This window comes from Triturus cristatus, chromosome 4_1 (assembly GCF_964204655.1).
Source record: "Triturus cristatus chromosome 4_1, aTriCri1.1, whole genome shotgun sequence".
Taxonomy (NCBI): Eukaryota; Metazoa; Chordata; class Amphibia; order Caudata; family Salamandridae; genus Triturus; species Triturus cristatus.
In genome coordinates this window covers 1,347,250,891-1,347,263,596 of record NC_140585.1, presented here as the reverse complement: position 1 = coordinate 1,347,263,596, position 12,706 = coordinate 1,347,250,891, and the positions used below count along the sequence as shown (strand labels likewise).

General features: G+C 46.4%; 1 protein-coding gene across 2 annotated transcripts in view; it reads right to left on the bottom strand.

Moving 5' to 3' along the window:
* Positions 1-12,706, bottom strand: part of LOC146856657 (lactoperoxidase-like) — a 1,363,087-nt gene that overhangs the window by 1,261,659 nt on the left and 88,722 nt on the right. The window lies entirely within an intron of this gene.

The window sequence follows — 12,706 nt, the reverse complement described above, 5'->3', positions numbered from 1 at the left end:
AGAAAGAAGTTTCCTTGTCATGGGTGCGGAAAGCTTGGACATTGGAAAAACTAGTGTAAGAGCATTCAGAATAATAATGGGCCAAATCGAAATTTAAGTCCACAGACGCAGAATGAAGTGATTATGAGTCAGCCGCAGCTGGTAGTTACTCCACAGTATCAGGTGCCACCAGCTCCTATGCCAAATGTTGTGAACCAACCAAAATACAGTGCGGACGCCGGATTTCAAGGAGGAAGTGGTAAGAAAAATTCTGTAGTTTCACAATATCTTTCACAGAATAGTAATGACGAAGAGGAGTACTTGCAATGACGGTGCCTGAGGGAGAAGGAAGAGGAGTGCGTGCTTGGAGCATCCTTGCCGGAAGATCAGTCAGGTTCATTTATTGATGGGAAAGTGAAAGGAAATTATATCACTTTTCTATTGGCTACTGGTGCTACCCGGTCTACTGTGAGAACAGCAGACATCCCAAACCTACCCCTCTCGGGAGAAAGCATCCAAGTAGTTGGAGTGTCGAATCAACAGATTAGAACCCCAATCACAAAGCCAATGGAAGTACATATTGGAAATTTTAAAGACATGCATCGATTTGTAGTATGTGAGTCTAGTCCAGTAAATCTGTTAGGATGAGACCTGCTGTGCAAAATGGACTGCACAATCTATTGTACACCTGATGATGTCGCTTTCCAAACTCCTGATGAAGACGTTGTGTACAAAATGTTAGCCAAGCAAGCTACAGAGGTAGATGGAATGTTTTCATTGATGACTGAAAGTGGATTGCCAGAAGAATTGAAAACCACAGTAAATCCCAGTGTATGGGATTTTACAGGAAAAGATATTGGACTCATGTCAAATGTAGATCCAGTAAAAGTAACAGCAAAAGAAGGAGCAATTTATCCAAACACACGACTGTACAAAATGAGTCTAGAAGAAAAGGCAGGAGTTGCTCCAGAAATTGACCAAATGATTAAACAAGGCATTCTGAAAGAAATAATGAGTAATCCTTGTAATTCGCCAATAAAAGGACTTAAATAGCCTAGTGGGAAGTACAGAATAGACCAGGATTTACGAAAAATAAACAAAATGCGGTGCCTTGTTGCCCAGAAGAGCCCAATCCGGCAGTGATCCTTTACCAGATACCATGGAATGCAGGCTGGTTTACTGTAATTGACTTATGCCAAGCTTTCTTTTCTATTACTTTGCACCCAGACAGTCAGTATTTATTTGCATTTAAGTTTGAGGACCGTGTCTTGGCATGGTGCCGAGTTCCTCAAGGGTATACAGAGAGCCCCTCGATTTTCAATCAGATCCTGAAAAACTGTCTAGAGACATTGGTCATGCCCAGAAACTCAGTTCTGGTTCAGTACATTGATGACCTACTGGTGGCATCAAAATCACGAGAAGATTGTGTCACTGATACAATTGCTTTACTGAACCATTTGACCGAAGGAGGACACAAGGTGTCCCCAGAGAAATTGCAGTTTTGTCGGCAAGAAGTAAAATATTTAGGCCACAAAATAGAAAGAGGAGTTAGAAAAGTGACCCCAGAGAGAATAAAAATATTAAAGCAAATGCAGTTACCGAAGACACAAAAGGAGATGAGAATGTTTCTCGGAGCAGTGGGGTACTGTATGCAGTGGATTTGGGGATTTTCCCTGCTAGCAAAACCATTGATTCAATTGACTCGGAAGAGAGCGAAAGATCCGCTTTTCTGGAATGATGAGTGCGTGGAAGCGTTTGTGAAGTTGTGAAATAGTCTGTGTGAGGCCCCTGCCTTAGGCATGCCCGATTAAACAAAGAGTTTGCATTGTTCTGTTGTGAGAGAGAAGGTTGTGCACTTTCAGTTTTAACTCAAAGACGTGGATTAAGCTGATGTCCAGTAGCATATTTTTCTGCTACTTTGGATACTGTAGCTTCAGCTTTACCTGGCTGCTTAAAAGCAGTAGCTGTTACTTGCATGAGTCTGGAGCAAAGTGAGTCGATTGTGATGGGACATTCAGTCAAAAATCTATGTTCCACATTCAGTTGAGATTCTTTTAACAAGAACTCGAACACAGGACCTTACCCCTAGTCGGATGACTAAGTATGAAAGAGTGATTCTGGGAGCAGGAAATGTGACCGTAATCAGGTGTACAATCCTGAATCCTGCTACCCTATTACCAGACCCGTGTTGTGAGGAAGTGAAAGATGAAGTGGATCATGAACTATTTGTAGATGGGTCTTGCTTGAGAACTGAAGGACGACTCAGTGCAGCTTATGCTGTATGTAAAGTAATGGGGGTCATTGAAGCATCCTGTTTACCAGGAGACAAGTCTGCACAAGTAGACGAATTGGTGGCCTTAACAAAGGCATACAAAATTGGGAAAAATTGGAAAAAAACATATATACTGATAGTCAATATGGTTTTGGCGTTGTGCACGACTTCAGCCAGCTCTGGTTGCCTAGGGGATTTCTGACTTCTTCAGGATCTCCAATACAAAATGGCAAAAATGTAAAACAATTATTGGAAGCAAGACAATGCCAAAAGAAATAGCAGTGGTTAAGTGCGCTGCTCACAAGTCAGGAAATGACTATGTGGTGGCAGGTAACTGATATGCTGACCTAATTGCTCAATATTGTGCAAGAAATAAAATGGCACTTAACCGAAAGTTTGAAACAAGTGAAATCAGCTGCCAGCTTATGCTTTTCTCAGCAGTAGAAACATGGGATGAGGTTAAACAGTTGCAGGAAGTTGAGGCAAAAAAAGAGATCTGGTAAATGTTGGTAGGGATGTCATGATTAGACAATTCAGACAAAATTGGTATAATCCAAAGTTTAGGGTAGTCGCAGAAAGTCTTTGCCAGAGATGCTTAATTTATCAGCAGCTAAATCCAGGTAGGAAGACAGTGGTCAGTTGGGGGAAAATTGGAAAGGCAGAAGGACCATTTACAAGATTGCATTTAGATTTTATTGAGCTACCCCCACACCAAGGATTAAAATATGTACTTGTCATAGTGTGCCTGTTCTCGAGATGGGTAGAGGCATATCCCACTAGAAGAAATGACAGCCTCACAGTGGCTAAATTACTGTTGAGGGAACTGATACCTTGGTTGGGTTTCCCAGTGACTTTGGAATCAGATAGAGGACCCCATTTTAATAATGAAATAATTTGATTAATCTGTGAAGCATTCACAATTGAACAAAAACTGCACTGTGCATACCGCCCAGAGGCTTCTGGAGTGGCTGAACAATTAAATGGCACAATCAAGTCAAGGTTAGGAAAGTGTGTGCATCAACATCACTGAAATGGCCAGATGCATTGCCTCTTGTATTGATGGGACTCCGAAGTTTTCCTGACAGGAAGACAGGATTGAGTCCACATGAAATACTTATGAGAAGGGCAATGAGACAAGCTTTCGTTCCTGGACATACATTGATGAATATAACTGATGATTTGGTATTGGACTATTGCAAAGGATTGGCTGACCCAGTGCGTTCTGTCTCTCACCAGGATGGAGAAGACGCAGTTGCCAGGCAGCCAACGCAGGCGCATGATTTGAATCCTGGAGACTGGGTGGTAGTGAAGAAACATGCCAGAAAGTCGTGCTTAGCACCCAGGTGGGATGAACCACGTCAAGTCATACTGGTCACTACTACAGCAGTGAAGTGTGCGGGTTTATCCAGTTGGATTCATGCGAGCCATACCAAAAAAGTTTCGAGCCCCGCCGAGAAAGAACAGCAACTGAATGAACCAGTAGAGACTGCTGAAGGTTGTGAAGTCGAAGAATCTAGAGTGATAGATTCTGGAGTAATAGACGAAGAACAACCGAGCACAAGTCAGTGGGAATGGATACCAATGATTGACGCACCTGAAGCTGTTATTCAAACAAGAAACAGAACCAGATTAGAGAGACAGGAAAGTAGTGAGGACCAGATAGGTGTAGAAGAACACGCTCAGGTAGAAGAGAACAAAACTACCCGAAACCTTGAGCAGGACCAGACAGGGAGAGAAGAATATACTCAGGCAGAGCTGAACAGACCTATTAAAAGACCTGAGAAGGGACAGACAGGAGAAGAAGAACATGTTCAGGCAGAAGAAGAACAAATTGTATTAAGAACTGAACAGGACCAGTTAGGAGAAGAAGAACAAGTTTGGGTAGAAGCACCAACTTGAACTAAGACCTGAACCGGACTAGATAGAGGAAGCAGGACAGGTTCAGGTGGAAGACCTGAAGAGGAACAGGCAGAAAGTTATTCAGAAGAAGAAGAACGGATCGTGCCTAGACACCATGAAAATAAAATAACTTTAGAAAAAGACAAAGAGGGTGAATTTGCAGTCCAGATTAGAAGGGTCAGAGAAGGTGACAACTGGCCAGGTGGAGTAAAGAGATTAAAACACTATCTGAGGAAAACAAGAGAAAGACCAGAGCAAGTAAATGAGGTTACTAGTCAAACTCATTCTAAACTGTCGATTGTGAGAAACACTCGAAGAAACCCAAGACTGAGAAATTTGAACAATAAATACAAGGGTCCTGAGTGGACCTATATAATATTGGAAGAATTTGAAAATGTAGACTTAAGTGAAGAGTCTGAAGAAGTAGATGCTGCACAGATTGATGAAGGGAAGTGAGGCCACCTTGAAAACAAAAATTTGAAATTCCTAGTGAAATAAAGAAAAGAAGAGAAATCTTCTTAGACTAAAATGGCTAAAAACAAAGTCACTGAGCAACCAAAACGAAGTTTTAAACAAAGATGCTGTGGAGATTGCATATGTAACATTTTGTTAGTGATCTCAGTATGGCCATTTCTAACAGTAGCAGTTCCTTATTTTATGATAACAAATAAAAAGAATGATACGGATACTTATGGAAAGGCAGATACAGTAAAAGGAGATAGAGTAGAATTAGAAGCATCAGATGAGACAGATTTTTATCACACATTATTAGGTAATGATACATCTTTAAATGCTTTCACAAAATTGTTATTTCAGTATGCAGATACAATGGAGATTAGTGATTGTTATGTTTGAGATTACCAGCGTCAGTGTCGGAAGATGTTACATATCACCATTTGAGAATAGAGATAGCTTATGCACAGCCTCTGTGTTGATATTGATTCCAATAAGTTATTATGTTGTTAGACGTGCTCTTGGGGTATCGCTCTCAGACCTGGAACGTAATTCGTACTGAATACATTTGTTCAATCCCTAAGCCATGGGATGAATCCTCCTAGGCACAGTCAAAATGCCCTTAACATGTGTAGTATGTTAAACCAGGTAATGAAAACAAGTAGCCCTCGAGTGGTTTTCAATCTTTATATTTTTGGCTTTTCTTTCAATTAATTTTTGTCGTAAGACAAATCGATATATGGTGTGGATCAATCTGTTTCTCATGACCCAATCCATAAATCAATCCAATGCATTTCGGGCATTGTGCCCTTCATCAGGGATATATCTATAAGAAAATTAAACATGTATCATGAGGAAACCATCCTGTGTATTTTATTTTTGGATGTGCTAATCAAGAAAACCCCAAATGGTTTGGAAACAGATATCTTCAGAAAGAAAACAGACAGAAATAACATCTTACACTACAGCAGCTTTCATCAATAACCTTTAAAGCAACATTTACCATACTCGGAATTGCTCCGTGTCAAACGAATAGTTTCAAACCCCAGAAGATACACTGTTAAAAAAAAACAAATGTTGCTTCGATTCACACAGAGAGGTTTCCCTAAGAACATTCTGGATCAAGCCGAAACCCAAAGCCAAAGTAAATCTAGAGAATAACTGATGGTAAAGATTGAAAACCACTCGAGGACTACTTGTTTTCATTACCTGGTTTAACCTACTACACCCGTTAAGTATTTTTTGACAGTGCCTAGGAGGATTCATCCCATGGCTTAGGGATTGAACAAATGTATTCAGTACATATCACCATTTACGTTTAACATATGGTATTTCATGTAGTGTACTAGTAAGTCTATTCTATAGAACAGGAAAACTTCAGTATTATTATTCAAACTTAGAGGTAGTATTCTCAGAACTTCCTATTCGAAAGAATAGGAATCCGGTGCTTAGTAGTCAAGATGCACAGTTTATGGGTGAATTTTTTCTAGCTATGAAATCAATAGATATAGTAAAGGCATACAAGCATAACTTAACATGTTTATTACGTGAAGAAGAGAAAGTATTTTTGAATTTAGTAGAAGAAAGGAGACAGGATTTCCAAAAGAAAGCTACTAAACAGAAAACTCATGTACCACCATAGGCTGAGAAAGAGGGAATTTATACAGCTTGCAAGGCTCATGCTGCGATCACCCTAGACTTTGTGAAGAAAGGGAAAACCTGTCTCCATAGGTTAAAGACAGACTATAATAACGTATTTATTGGTTCCAGTGAAAGTGAACATAACTTCCTAATTTTGGGAGGTTGGGGACAAAAAGGGGGAACTGATCCAGTATTTCCTGGGGTTTGCTATGTTGGTGGAAATAATGCTTATTATAAGTTGCCTGCACGGTGAGGGCCGATACACCTTTGTACGCGGGCATTTAAATGGGCATGCAATACTTCTGGGCTCCATATATGCTCCAAATGTAAACCAACCATCCTTCCTCACACAGCTATCGACACAATTGACTTCCTGGGCTGGTGTTCCCTGGCTAATAGGTGGGGACTTTAACTCAGTGCTCGATATTGACATGGATAGATCATTCCCCCCCCCCCCTGAGTAGAACATTCGTAACATCCAACGCCCAGGCGCTAACGGACTGGCTGGCACACTGGATGATTATAGACATCTGGCGAACGCTACATCCTACAGAACGAATCTACTCCTATTACTCAGCAGTCCATGGTTTGCATGTGCGGCTGTATAGGCTGGTGGGTTCTCAGTCGCTGCTCCCCTTAATTAAGAAAATAGAATATCTAGGTCGGACACACTCTGATCACAACCCCCAAATGCTGCAGCTTAGTTGGGAAGCTGACTGACCTCCCATACCAACATGGCGTCTTCAGACAAACGCATTAGAAGACCCAGAATTCTGATCATCGCTAGGAACGGCCATCCATGCCTATTTCAAGCTCAATGAGGGCACAGCGAGCAATACACTGATAGAATGGGAGGTTTTAAAACAACGATCAGGGGGCACTGCTTGGGAGCCACATGGAATATCCACAAACAGCTGACCCTCTCACTTACACAGTTAGAAACCCAGTTACTACGACATGAGCGGGAAGGCGAGGGGATGGGCACAGATACACGGCGCCTGGAACAATTGGGTGTTTGGATGGTTTTTGACTAGTCTGGCTGGGATCCTGCTATCCAGGACCCCAGCCTATCTGCTTACTCCCTGCTCTAGAGGCAGAGAAACAGGTCAGCAGAGCTGCTTTAGAGGGCGAGAGCCAGGTTAGAAGAGCTGCTTTAGAGCCAGAGCGCCAGGTCAGGAGAGCTGCTCTAGAGCCAGAGAAACTAGGTCAGCAGAGCTTCTTTAGAGACAGAGAACCAGGTCAGCAGAGCTGCTTTAAAGCCAGAGAACCAGGTCAGCAGAGCTGCTCTAGAGGCAGAGAAACAGGTCGATAGAGATGATTTAGAGGGACAGAACCGGGTCAGCAGAGCTGCTTTAGAGCCAGAGAACCAGGTCAGCAGACCTGCTCTAGAGCCAGAGAATCAGGTCAGCAGTGCTACTTTAGAGCCATAGAACCAGGTCAGTAGAGCTGCTTTAGAGCCAGAGAACCAGGTCAGCAGAGCTGTTCTAGATCCTAAGAACCGGGTCAGCAGAGCTGCTCTACAGCCAGAGAACCAGGTCAGCAGAGCTGCTATAGAGCCAGAGAAACCAGGTCAGTAGAGCTGGTTTAGAACGAGAAAACAAGGTCAGCAGAGCTGCTTTAGAGGGAGGGAACCGAGTCAGCAGAGCTGCTTTAGAGCCAAGGGACCAGATCAGCAGAGCTGCTCTAGAGCCAGAGAACCAGGTCAGCAGAACTGCTTTAGAGCCATAGAACTGGGTCAGCAGAGCTGCTTTAGAGCCAGAGAACAAGGTCAGCAGAGCTGCTCTAGAGCCAGAGAACCAAGTCAGCAGAGCTGCTTTAGAGCCAGAGAACCAGATCAGCAGAGCTGCTTTAGAGCCAGAGAACCAGGTCAGCAGAGCTGCTTTAGAGCCAGAGAACCAGGTCAGCAGAGCTGCTCTAGAGGCAGAGAAACAGGTCAGCAGAGCTGCTTTAGAGGGAGAGAGCCAGGTTAGAAGAGCTGCTTTAGAGCCAGAGAGCCAGGTCAGCAGAGCTGCTCTAGAGCCAGAGAAACCAGGTCAGCAGAGCTTCTTTAGAGGCAGAAAACCAGGTCAGCAGAGCTGCTTTAAAGCCAGAGAACCAAGTCAGCAGAGCTGCTCTAGAGCCAGAGAATCAGGCCAGCAGAGCTGCTTTAGAGCCATAGAACCAGGTCAGTAGAGCTGCTTTAGAGCCAGAGAACCAGGTCAGCAGAGCTGTTCTAGATCCTAAGAACCGGGTCAGCAGAGCTGCTCTACAGCCAGAGAACCAGGTCAGCAGAGCTGCTATAGAGCCAGAGAAACCAGGTCAGTTGAGCTGGTTTAGAACGAGAAAACCAGGTCAGCAGAGCTGCTTTAAAGGGAGAGAACCGAGTCAGCAGAGCTGCTTTAGAGCCATGGGACCAGGTCAGCAGAGCTGCTCTAGAGCCAGAGAACCAGGTCAGCAGAACTGCTTTAGAGCCATAGAACCGGGTAAGCAGAGCTGCTTTAGAGCCAGAGAACAAGGTCAGCAGAGCTGTTGTAGAGCCAGAGAACCAGGTCAGCAGAGCTGCTCTGGAGCCTAAGAACTAGGTCAGCAGAGCTGCTCTAGAGACAGAGAACCAGGTCAGCAGAGCTGCTGTAGAGCCAGGGAAACCAGGTCAGCAGAGCTGCTTTAGAGGGAGAGAACCAGGTCAGCAGAGCTGCATTACAGCCAGAGAACCAGGCCAGCAGAGCTGCTTTAGAGCCAGAGACCCAGGTCAGCAGAGCTGCTCTAGAGCCAGAGACCCAGATCAGCAGAGCTGCTTTAAAGGGAGAGAACCAGGTCAGCAGAACTGCTTTAGAGCCAGAGAACCAGGTCAGCAGAGCTGCTTTAGAGCCAGAGAACCAGGTCAGCAGAGCTCCTTTAGAGCCAGAGAACCAAGTCAGCAGAGCTACTTTAGAGCCAGAGAACCCGGTCAGCAGAGCTGCTCTAGAGCCAGAGAACAAAGTCAGCAGAGCTGCTTTAGAGCCAGAGAACCAGGTCAGCAGAGCTGCTTTAGGGCCATGGAACCAAGTCAGCAGATCTGCTTTAGAGCCATAGAACCAGGTCAGCAGAGCTGCTTTAGAGCCAGAGAACCAGGTCAGCAGAGCTGCTTTAGAGGGAGAGAGCCAGGTTAGAAGAGCTGCTTTAGAGCCAGAGAGCCAGGTCAGCAGAGCTGCTCTAGAGCCAGAGAAACCAGGTCAGCAGAGCTTCTTTAGAGACAGAGAACCAGGTCAGAGCTGCTTTAAAGCCAGAGAAACAGGTCAGCGGAGCTGCTCTAGAGCCAAAGAACCAGGTCAGCAGAGCTGCTTTAGATCCATAGAACCAGGTCAGCAGAGCTGCTCTAGAGGCAGAGAACCAGGTCGATAGAGATGATTTAGAGGGAGAGAACCAGGTCAGCAGAGATGCTTTAGAGCCAGAGAACCAGGTCAGCAGAGCTGCTCTAGAGCCAGAGAATCAGGTCAGCAGAGCTGCTTTAGAGCCATAGAACCAAGTCAGCAGAGCCGCTTTAGAGCCAGAGAACCAGGTCAGCAGAGCTGCTCTAGAGCCAGAGAACCAAGTCAGCAGAGCTGCCTTAGAGCCAGAAAACCAGGTCAGCAGAGCTGCTTTAGAGCCATAGAACCAGGTCAGCAGAGCTGCTTTAGAGCCAGAGAACCAGGTCAGCAGAGCTGCTCTAGAGGCAGAGAAAAAGGTCAGCAGAGCTGCTTTAGAGGGAGAGAGCCAGGTTAGAAGAGCTGCTTTAGAGCCAGTGAGCCAGGTCAGGAGAGCTGCTCTAGAGCCAGAGAAACCAGGTCAGCAGAGCTTCTTTAGAGACAGAGAACCAGGTCAGCAGAGCTGCTTTAAAGCCAGAGAACCAGGTCAGCAGAGCTGCTCTAGAGCCAAAGAACCAGGTCAGCAGAGCTGCTTTAGAGCCAGAGAACCAGGTCAGCAGAGCTGCTCTAGAGGCAGAGAACCAGGTCGATAGGGATGATTAAGAGGATGAGAACCGGGTCAGCAGAGCTGCTTTAGAGCCAGAGAACCAGGTCAGCAGACCTGCTCTAGAGCCAGAGAATCAGGTCGGCAGAGCTGCTTTAGAGCCATAGAACCAGGTCAGTAGAGCTGCTTTAGAGCCAGAGAACCAGGTCAGCAGAGCTGCTATAGAGCCAGAGAAACCAGGTCAGTAGAGCTGGTTTAGAACGAGAAAACCAGGTCAGCAGAGCTGCTTTAGAGGGAGAGAACCGAGTCAGCAGAGCTGCTTTAGAGCCAAGGGACCAGGTCAGCAGAGCTGCTCTAGAGCCAGAGAACCAGGTCAGCAGAACTGCTTTAGAGCCATAGAACCGGGTCAGCAGAGCTGCTTTAGAGCCAGAGAACAAGGTCAGCAGAGCTGCTCCAGAGCCAGAGAACCAAGTCAGCAAAGCTGTTTAGAGCCAGAGAACCAGGTCAGCAGAGCTGCTTTAGAGCCATAGAACCAGGTCAGCAGAGCTGCTTTAGAGCCAGAGAACCAGGTCAGCAGAGCTGCTCTAGAGGCAGAGAAACAGGTCAGCAGAGCTGCTTTAGAGGGAGAGAGCCAGGTTAGAAGAGCTGCTTTAGAGCCAGAGAGCCCGGTCAGCAGAGCTGCTCTAGAGCCAGAGAAACCAGGTCAGCAGAGCTTCTTTAGAGACAGAGAACCAGGTCAGCAGAGCTGCTTTAAACCCAGAGAACCAGGTCAGCAGAGCTGTTCTAGATCCTAAGAACCGGATCAGCAGAGCTGCTCTACAGCCAGAGAACCAGGTCAGCAGAGCTCCTATAGAGCCAGAGATACCAGGTCAGTAGAGCTGGTTTAGAACGAGAAAACCAGGTCAGCAGAGCTGCTTTAGAGGGAGAGAACCGAGTCAGCAGAGCTGCTTTAGAGCCAAAGGACCAGGTCAGCAGAGCTGCTCTAGAGCCAGAGAACCAGGTCAGCAGAACTGCTTTAGAGCCATAGAACCGGGTCAGCAGAGCTGCTTTAGAGCCAGAGAACAAGGTCAGCAGAGCTGCTCCAGAGCCAGAGAACCAAGTCAGCAAAGCTGTTTAGAGCCAGAGAACCAGGTCAGCAGAGCTGCTTTAGAGCCAATGAACCAGGTCAGCAGAGCTGCTTTAGAGCCAGAGAACCAGGTCAGCAGAGCTGCTCTAGAGGCAGAGAAACAGGTCAGCAGAGCTGCTTTAGAGGGAGAGAGCCAGGTTAGAAGAGCGGCTTTAGAGCCAGAGAGCCAGGTCAGCAGAGCTGCTCTAGAGCCAGAGTAACCAGGTCAGCAGAGCTTCTTTAGAGACAGAGAACCAGGTCAGCAGAGCTGCTTTAAACCCAGAGAACCAGGTCAGCAGAGCTGCTCTAGAGCCAAAGAACCAGGTCAGCAGAGCTGCTTTAGAGCCATAGAACCAGGTCAGCAGAGCTGCTCTAGAGGCAGAGAACCAGGTCGATAGAGATGATTTAGAGGGAGAGAACCGAGTCAGCAGAGCTGCTTTAGAGCCAGAGAACCAGGTCAGCAGAGCTGCTCTAGAGCCAGAGAATCAGGTCAGCAGAGCTGCTTTAGAGCCATAGAACCAGGTCAGGAGAGCTGCTTTAGAGCCAGAGAACCAGGTCAGCAGAGCTGCTATAGAGCCAGAGAACCATGTCAGCAGAGCTGCTCTAGAGGCAGAGAACCAGGTCGATAGAGATGATTTAGAGGGAGAGAACCGGGTCAGCAGAGCTGCTTTAGAGCCAGAGAACCAGGTCAGCAGAGCTGCTCTAGAGCCAGAGAATCAGGTCAGCAGAGCTGCTTTAGAGCCATAGAACCAAGTCAGCAGAGCCGCTTTAGAGCCAGAGAACCAGGTCAGCAGAGCTGCTCTAGAGCCAGAGAACCAAGTCAGCAGAGCTGCCTTAGAGCCAGAAAACCAGGTCAGCAGAGCTGCTTTAGAGCCATAGAACCAGGTCAGCAGAGCTGCTTTAGAGCCAGAGAACCAGGTCAGCAGAGCTGCTCTAGAGGCAGAGAAACAGGTCAGCAGAGCTGCTTTAGAGGGAGAGAGCCAGGTTAGAAGAGCTGCTTTAGAGCCAGTGAGCCAGGTCAGGAGAGCTGCTCTAGAGCCAAAGAAACCAGGTCAGCAGAGCTTCTTTAGAGACAGAGAACCAGGTCAGCAGAGCTGCTTTAAAGCCAGAGAACCAGGTCAGCAGAGCTGCTCTAGAGCCAAAGAACCAGGTCAGCAGAGCTGCTTTAGAGCCAGAGAACCAGGTCAGCAGAGCTGCTCTAGAGGCAGAGAACCAGGTCGATAGGGATGATTAAGAGGGAGAGAACCGGGTCAGCAGAGCTGCTTTAGAGCCAGAGAACCAGGTCAGCAGACCTGCTCTAGAGCCAGAGAATCAGGTCGGCAGAGCTGCTTTAGAGCCATAGAACCAGGTCAGTAGAGCTGCTTTAGAGCCAGAGAACCAGGTCAGCAGAGCTGCTCTAGATCCTAAGAACTGGGTCAGCACAGCTGCTCTACAGCCAGAGAACCAGGTCA